Source organism: Zootermopsis nevadensis, unplaced genomic scaffold (genome assembly GCF_977971745.1).
Source record: "Zootermopsis nevadensis isolate Lab colony 2312 unplaced genomic scaffold, Znev_1.0 Znev_ptg000015l, whole genome shotgun sequence".
Lineage (NCBI taxonomy): Eukaryota > Metazoa > Arthropoda > Insecta > Blattodea > Termopsidae > Zootermopsis > Zootermopsis nevadensis.
The window spans coordinates 8,069,235-8,078,918 of record NW_028259147.1 but is presented as its reverse complement, the minus strand read 5'-3'; the positions used below and the strand labels follow the sequence as shown (position 1 = coordinate 8,078,918).

General features: G+C 40.9%; 1 long non-coding RNA gene across 1 annotated transcript; it reads left to right on the top strand.

Moving 5' to 3' along the window:
* Positions 1-458: 458 nt before the first annotated feature.
* LOC147873808 (uncharacterized) lies at positions 459-3,774 on the top strand. Its single transcript, XR_015535197.1, has 3 exons — positions 459-510; positions 1,215-1,330; positions 3,658-3,774. It is a non-coding gene; the product is annotated as an uncharacterized LOC147873808 (long non-coding RNA).
* The last annotated feature ends 5,910 nt before the right edge of the window (positions 3,775-9,684 follow it).

The following is a 9,684-nucleotide window of genomic DNA, read 5'->3' as shown; positions in this document are numbered from 1 at the left end:
GAGGTTTTCCGTGCTTTTCCTCAGTTGTAAGGCGAATGCCAGGGTATAACTTAATAGGGGCACGGCCCGCCACCCCCACCCCGATCACGGAGGCCATCAGCTGAAGTGATCTTTCCCCCATGCCGCAGAGGCCTTCAGCCGAAACGGCCCCTCCCTCTCTGGGTTCAAACCCCGGAGATCCAACCAACCAAATTCCTTTGGACAACTTGCCTGACGGGATGACCTCCCATCAGCAGCAATGGATCCCAGTTTGAATGGTCGAGGCTCCCGCCACGACGTAACCCTGTTAGCGATAGCAAAATATCCGTTTCTTATATTAAGACTGTTTACCATTTCCAGCAATGCGCCTTGTGCGCAGGAATGGTTTCACCTAGGTAGGGACGATGCTTGCGCTTGCGCAGGCCTCCGCCCTCAGTTAGCTTTTTGGTTGGTTGGTTGGCTTAGAGAGCAGTGTAGGAGGAGAGTGTGGAAGGAGAGTGCGAAGAGAGCTGAGCTGTGAATCGCTCTTAGGTGAAGTGTGTTGTAGAGTAGATCATTTTGTGCTGTAAAATACGTTTTAGTTTGATTAAATCGATTATTGCTGGAGGACATTGGTCTCTTACAATCCAACCAGATTCGAGGCAGCAGACGTGAATAATCCAGGGTTGACAATCTAGGTCGTAAATACCGTCCCACGTTACAATATATATTATTTTATGATAAACACTAAATAATCAGAAATGTAATTTAATTTTATTTTAGATGTAGATTATATACTATGTATAACTTGAATTATACACCAACAACTTTGGGGGTAGAAAGTTGAAGAGATATTATATCTGGGGGTACGCGAACAAAAAAGGTTGAATGCCACTGGTCTACACCATTGTCCCAGACAGCTGAATGCGACATCATAGACATTTTATGCAGTATGTGCTGTCAAATGGGGCTGAAGGCTTAAGCACGGAGGGGGAGCAGTCCACTAAACACGTTTCCGACGGAAACGGAGGGGGGGATGGAGGGTTACAAACACACGGTTTAAGCTAGATATTCACATTGGCCAACAAACCACCCATCTTATTTGGCCCGTTGAACTTTTTCAAAGTGTGTCTAGGCCTCTAAACAAGGGCGTATAGTATGTTATTTCTGCTGTCGGGCTTAACCTTTTCAAGAGCAATTTTTACGATACTGTACCATCTACTTCAACAACTAATAATTCTGAATTCTTCCAACAGAGTGTACTTATGGGTTTCATACGATTATCTTAATTGACAGCGATTATTTACCTAAACAGCATTAACCAACTGATCTTTCTTGGAAACATGGAACACTGGAAAGACTCCTAAGTTCGGTAACTGTTACAATCTCATATATTGTTTCTGCAACTTCCAAACCTATATTATTCATGTAAGACGTTTCAGAGGTCATACTGCCTCCGTCATCAGGGCGATGACGGAGGCAGAATGACCTCTGAAACGTTGGTAAACATCGACCAGACTACACAGCGCAACAACCCAGAAGACATAAATCTTCATACTCATCGCCCTGATGATGGAGGCAGTATGACCTCTGAAACGTTGGTGGACATCTGCCATACTACATAGCGCAACAACCCAGAAGACAGAAATCTTCATACTCACCGCCCTGATGACGAAGGCAGTATGACCTCTGAAACGTTGGTTAATATCGACCAGACTACACAGCGCAACAACCCAGAAGACAGAAATCTATATTATTCACTTGATATTGGCCTTGCATTAATCAAAGAACATCATATGGAAAGTCGTATTATGTAGCAACGATATTTTAAAGCTTTCGTAAGTATTTAAGCTTATCAAGATATTTCTGTAGAATTACCGTATTTTAAACTGCTCGCTACGCCACCTTGAGAACACCGTTACATGACCCGTAATAATTCTGGCGATTTAACAGATTGGAATGATAAGATATTATGTGATGCAAGGTTTCCCTGACAAACTTTGCGGTTCCAGCGGAAGATTCCAGTTAATGTGTCAGTCCTTTCGTAGCATCATCTGAGGTAAATGTCTTGCACTGAACTTCATGGCTGAAGATGCTGGGAACAAGCCCGTATCTGTTGTACATTTACGGTTTTGAATTGTAGTGTACTAGACTATTTGAATCTACCTATAGCAGAGCAGTGAGCTGGTACAGCTGTCAGCGACATTAGCGCCTCTTAATAGAGAGGATACTGAAATGATGTATAGGCTTAGTAGATCTTCACAATACGCGGAACTTTTGTTTTTATTATATATTTTTTAATTTGTATTATTTGTAAACGTAAAACGACAATGCGGCTTCGATCAAATTAGCTTAACTTAACACTTGCATACCAACTTGTGTTAGGCATGAAATTCCGAATGGTGATATCTGCAAACTATATATGACACACTGCTTACAATTCAGCAATAACAAATACGGCAATGGTGCGAAACTTTGAGGATGTAACTTACAAAGTCAAGGAGGCAGAATCTGCACTTTTCTAACAAGTTCCCCCAGACACAACAAGAATTTCTGTAACATTTGCAACTGCATGTAATAAAAATGTGGCCCGAAAAGGGTTTAGAAGTATGATCGTCCACGTAGGAGGCCAAAATTGTTAATTCATAAAATGAATTAGACTCTACTGTTGGATGAGATTATACATAATTTGAAACAAGTCTTACCGAAATATAATATTAAAACATAAAATATGTACAAATACATAAAATTCTCCACAAGAGGTGTAAGTAAACAAATGTGTGTCTTTAAAACATTTTTGCACAGAACGTAGTGGCCGAGTGATTAGCATTCCTGCTTCGTTTTCGGAAGGTCACTAATTACAAATTCGGCTCGACGACAGGTTATCCTGACTAAGCTTCATCGTGGTTTTCCTCAGTCCCTGTAGGCAAAAGCTTGGGTAGTACCTTAAACTAGGCCACGGCGGATTCTTCCCATGTCCTTTCCAATACATTATTCATTAACCACACTATAATTCGACGTTGTGTAATATGGGCTGATGACAGCGTCGTTAAATAACCATAAACAAATAAATACAATCCCATCGACGATCTGGCCCGGTCCACAAGTACCGAACATAAAATTGGTCCGGAAACACGTGCATGTTTGACAGTTAGTAGTACACAGGTCACTAAAACGTGTCGGATCGTTGAAGTTTCCAGCTCAATATTTTCACCATCACAATACGACTTTCTCTTATACGGCGCATATGAGAAAGTAAAATTCATGCAGCATGCATTGCATAAACTTTCTCGTGTATGTACCCTAACTGTAACTGCAAAACACAAATATTCGATGCAAAGATTTTACTTTAACCAGCCGATCCCAAACAGCACATGGTCTTAAACCGCGCGCAGCTTAGAATTCCAGGTTCGAAACCTTTCGAGCACGGTTATTTATTTGCTTTAGTTGGTATTTTCCTGTGTTATAATGGTAGAGACAGAGATGTTATGGTAGTATGATTTGAGGTTTTCACGGCGGTGAGTCTGAAGATGGCTGTCTTCTGGGTTGTTGCGCCGCGTAGTCTTGCAAGGACCTCTGAAACGCCGGTAAATTTCTACCAGACTACACGGCACAACAACCCAGGAGACAACCATCTTCATGCCATGACCGCTCATCCAAAGAGTATCTTCGCTTATCTGAACATTTTTACTGTTTCAGAATTAATCCTGAATCGGACAAAATCAGAAAGCCTGACCTGTTAATGAATAACAGGAAACGAGTTATTTTGAAAATACATTTACACGTACTCTACAAGTGAACCTACATGTAAATCATTCCAGGCTAAAATTTATGTAAATAAATTTCTGTTAGTACACTTTTATGATGATTCTTATTCTTAGGAAATAACGGGTAGCACTGAATTTCAGCCTTGCACGCCATCAGCAGGTCAAGGCCAGGTTTAAACGCTCAGATTTCAGGAATACGGGGAATATGATAACGATAATCTTCTGGGATCTTGTGCCGCGTGGTCTGGTGGAAACTGGCTGACGTTTCGTAGCTGTTCACTGCCTCCATTAGCTTTACTGGGTTTTTTCACTGATTTCCGAAGGACCGACATCTTTCCACGATATACATTATGTGCTGTCTGTGTGTGTATGGATGAATCCTTTTGTGTGATTCTGCGCAAAAAGAAAAGTACAGTCCCTCTTTCATTCTTGACTTCTGTGTTTGTTCGATTGGCTTCTTAATTTAATACAGAATTTTGGAAATACCACTGGGAACTAAAGGCATCTTCATATTAATGGCAGCACAGTTTAACAGAAGCAGAATTTATCGACGTGTATTTGGAAACAAATACGTAATTCTGAAAATAAGACGGACGTAATTAAAACGCCTTGATAAGACGGATACACAAAGTAGGCTAGTATATAAACTTATATTTTCAAAATATAATTTAACTTGTTATTTGTGGCAGGAGTAAAAGAGCTCATGAGAATGTATTGTTATTCCGAACGAATAGATCATGTGCAAACACTGTGGTATAAAGACTAACAGTGGTCCCCAAACTACGCTCCAGCGGAAGACTGGTGGTCCGTAAGCTATACCGACGTGTTCCGTCACCGAAATCGATTAATGGTGGTCTTTTCCCAACACGCAAGAAAATGGATAAAATTTTCTCCGTTTTCCATCTGTGCGAAATCGGATTTGCCAGTTATGTCTCCAGACAATCAAAGTGGCCTACATTAAGAACCTGAATGAAGAGCCCGATATATCAAGTTGTAAAATATCACATATCACCTCAATATCAAAAGAACTTCGTCCATGACATTAAATATAAAAAAATACTCTCAGGCGATCAGCCACGTCAATGTTGAGTAAAAAACCAACGTTTAAGAGATTATCTCTGTTTCCATCATCAGACCTCAGAAATGTTGGTTTTTGACTCAGCACTGACTCGGCTGATCGCAAGAGAGGACTTTAAGCATTCTTGCGACGTGAAAGTTTAAAAAAAGATGCGAAGACAATATAACATGAAACATTTTCCCCTTGCAATATTATTCTTAGTTCTAATAATGGCATAAAAATACCATTTTCATGCCGTTACGCATAGAGTACTATGACGTCCAGATGTTCCACGAACTGGAAAAAAGTTGTAGAGTATGAGCATATACCTGCAAAATGCACTCAGCAAAACTGTTTATCTCATGATATTTACTACGTTACTGCATTCAAAGTCTTAACGAGGTAAATAAAGGAAGTGTAGCAAATGCTGAATAAACCATCGAAGAGCTTCCTATACCAGGCTTTGAGAGTGTGGTGCGTTACAGAAACACAACAGAATTCCGAAGAAATTATGGTTCTCTGTCGCAGTATGCCTTATTATGAACATTGCAGATGATGAAATATGGCCGTGGTTCCGGTTTTCTAGGATTAAATGTATGTATGTTCCCAGCGCTCCAGGTTTCCTGTGTTCAGTGTTTCCAGGGTCCAGTGTTTCTAGTGTCCCATGTCTCAAACGTTCCATGTTTCCAGAGTTCCAGGTTCGCAATATTCCAAGATTCTAGTACCGCAACAGTCCAGGTTAGGGTAGCTTAGCTTACATTACGTTACGTTAGGTACCGTTAGTTGGTTTAGGTTAGGTTAGCTGCGATTAAGATAGGTTGGTGAAGGTTAGGTTAGGTTAGTTTAGTTGTTACTTCAGATCAGGTTATATCAAGTCAGTGGAGGTTTTGTGTCCAGCTGTCATTGTTTCCAGGTTTCCAGGATCAAAGGTTTCCAGCATTTCAGGTTTATAGTGCTCCAGGTTTCTTGTATTCCGTGTTTCCAGCGACAAATGTTGCCAGAGTCCCGCTAATCCAGCATCCCCGGTTTGCTTCGTCACGTGTTTCCAGAAGTCCGTGTTTCACGTATTATTCTTACACAAAACACAGGATGGCTGTGAAACACAGCTTCACGCTCCGGTGCATATCGGTGAGAAGGCTAAATGTGTCTCAAACCCGTCTCAACTTGGAAACGGGGAGGGGGGGATACCGCGCCCTTAACTGTAATCGATTTGCAGCCGTCTAGCTATAGCCAGAGCGCATAAGCTAATGATATCAAACAACGTTACGTCCGCGATGAAGTTCATACGGTACTAATGGTGGTAATATAGAAGTATGTCGTTTCGATACTGTAATTACCAGGAAACAAATGCAAATTACAGACGGATAATTATAGTACAGGATACTAACAGAAATAATGTTATGAACTTGTATAAAAGTATAAGGCTCATGTTACACTAGTCCAAAACCACATGTTAAATTACGGTCGACCTCGCTCACAGCGCCCGCCTGCATGTCAGGTACTCGAAGTAGTGGCCGACCGCTTGTGCATCAACTGCGTGTTTATTACGAATTGACGTCACGCACGCAAAATAATATCTGCATTGCATCATTAATAACAAAGGTGTGTAACATACTTTTACAATTGAACGTGACATCGATCTTTTTGTCTTCGAGTTATCAATAATGCGACGCAATAAGCCATTTTCAGAAGCATTTGTTATATCTGCAATGGCATTCACATGAAAATTAAGTACATTAAATTCTGAGAAAAAAACATTCAGTTTAGACTATTTTATCTTCCGATATCCTAGCTAAGAAAATAAATATAGGCCTAATATCACATGGCTGTGAAACTCCAGCCCTTTCTATCGAACGAAGGATGTTTGAGAAAAAAGCGACGACTGGGTTTCGGGCCCACCTAATGGGATGCCAAAGTTCTTTCCCTGGAGGTAAAGGAACTGGCCCACGAAGATGGCCACCAACCTCCATGCAGCGCCAATTTTAAGAATACGTGGAGCCATATCACAATTCCACCCATACGTCTGCAAGGCGTGTGCGTAAGCGACAGTGGCATCGGGAGTGCCTGAGAGAGAGGAACCAAGTCACTGGATACTGAGTCCAGTGATTGCGATGAACTCTAAACTTTCGAAGCGAAAGATAATCCAAATAACACGCAACAATTTAGACTGTACCACAAAGAAAACGCAACACTTCACCGTTTCAGAGATTAACAGGTAAATGATGTTTAAGGAAATAATCTCAGTTTGCAAGACCCACAAACACAAAATACAGAGTTACTGGTTGTTAAAGCAGGTGGTACATATAGTACCCACTGGGCTTTAGAGGGCTGTCGGATTTAGTGATACCGTTCATCCACTAGAGGCACGCATGGTGACGGAAACATATCCCGTTACGAAAGACTGAGATGATGGATAATGTCCACATTAAAATTACTATAACACACTTCCATAAAAACAAGAAGAAAGTCTTTAACGTTGTCTCCTAAGTCGTAGCATGTTAGCTCAATGGAGCGCGGACTTGCGTGCTCCGTATACAGGTGTCCTAAACATGTCTATAAAGATTCAGGTAACGAAATAGAGACATTTTGAAGAAAAAAAAACAGACCATTACATACGTCAGCATTGGCACTTGGTAAATCAGCGAATCTAGCGTAGATGTTCAAAAGATTCGTGGCACAATTGAGAGTCAGCAACAGACTGACAAGTGGCCACAGAAGTTTTTGATATGTATAAATATTTTTGGGACACCCGGTATTAGACTTCGTCTCTGATGAAGCTGAGTTGTCAGTCTCACGCTGCAGCTGCTTTCAACCAGGAAAAGAACTCCCAGCACTAACTGCATAGGAGGGTGAGTGAGTCCAAATGCTAGTCTGGTGGTAAGAATTCTTGTCACTGACGAGAATCGAATCCCGGTCTAGTCTATAGCCCGCAAAATTTCTGACAACTGGACGTTATTGTGCGAATGTGATATTGGTTCTTATTTATCCAATATGTTCACTACTTTCAAGACGATGAAACCGAATTTTACCAACGATTATACAAAAAATGGCTTGTCATATAAATGCTGATGCGTGACATAAAATATAGATTCCATTAATATCTATTACATTTATTTTAAACACTGTTTGTTGTGTTGTATGGCCTAATTCATAAACTACAGAATTACATTTCTGGTTCATCTGTATAAGCAATAAATAAATACCAAGGCTGACGCAGTATCCAAAACAGCAAACAGTACATTTGGAAGATTTGAGCGGTCCGTGGAGGACACATTTCCGGTGTTCAATATTTAAGCGTCTGTCGCTGCTGTGAGTGATTCACGCTTCATTGGGATGTACATGAGCTTCACAGACGGCTGCAAAAATTAATCGCGAGGAAATTTCTGCAGCTGTATGACACACATGTGTTTACTGAGGACTGGTCCATGTCCGTCTGCCTCTGCCGCACAAAACTAGCACCTGGGCACAAACGCGTAAAACTATTCAGTAACTGTGTAAGACTTGAGGTCCTCACAACGGTGAGTATGAAGATATCCGTCTTCTGGGTTATTGCGCTGTGTAGTCTGGTCGATGTTAACCAACGTTTCAGAGGTCATACTGCCTCCGTCATCACGCCCTGATGACGGAGGCAGTATGACCTCTGAAACGTTGGTTAACATCGACCAGACTACACAGCGCAATAACCCAGAAGACGGATATCTTCATATTCAGTAACTCTTCTACAACCGTCACAGTGCTTGGATCAAAACTGATGATACAGAAACTGATACTTGTGAACAAACTCACGAAATGCATGATATTATTAGGACCAAAACGTAAATTATCTTTCTGTCTTGTTTGACAAAAGACACACATTTATATAAGGATGACAGGTCAGATTACATATAAGTTTGTGCATGTGCTAACTCCGTCTTTCACTCTAAGAGAATCAAACAAAATAAACTGTGATGATGGCTGTCTTCCGGGTTGTTGTCTGGTAGAAGAGACAGCTCTGATGATGGGGGCAGCAAGCATCTCTGAAACGTCGGTAGACTTCAACTAGACCACACGGCGCAACAATCCAGAAGACAGTCAACTTCATACTCGCTGAAGCGAGAAATTGAAAACTCACAAAATAATGTTAGAACGGATCAAAGAAAGCTGAAGTCACATGTAAACAGATTCACAAAGTGTTCTGACGATGGCCGAACTGAGCAGGATAAAGTCACAGAACACACGTTAATGAAACAATAAATAAACACGGTACTGTGTTCGTACACCACTATGTGAGATACTGACTTCAATTGGAAGACAATAACAAATTCGACCTCAATTAAACAAACTGTGAACGTGCAGTGCCTCAAGTGCCTCTGTGGTTTTGATTTCCATAAAAACAGATGTTTCTCGAACTCTAAAACAGGCCTACACGACGGACTTCAGCAAGTAAAAATCAATTGAATAAAAATTTTCTTGGATATTATCCATCGTCTAGTAAATATAAAACGTAAAACGACGTTTCGGAGATGGGACTCTATCTCCGTCTTCAGGTTCCTACACAGTTGGGCCCACTAGATAGAGCTAATCCCTATCTCCGGACCGGATTAGCTCTATCTAGTGGGCCCAACTGTGTAGGAACCTGAAGACGGAGATAGAGTCCCATCTCCGAAACGTCGTTTTTTACGTTTTTATATTTACTAGACGATGGATAATATCCAAGTAAATTTTTATTCAATTGACTCTTCACCATCGTCAAGAAGTTTTAGATTTGATAAGTAAAAATCAGTCTAGTCGGTCAGTTAATTATTCAGAGCTTTAGTTATTTAGTCATTTGTCAGTTACATAGTTTGTCAGTTCGTCAGACAGTTATTTCATTAGTTCGTTAGTGATTTAGATTAAACCTCAGAATGTGGTTTTCTGGGTTCT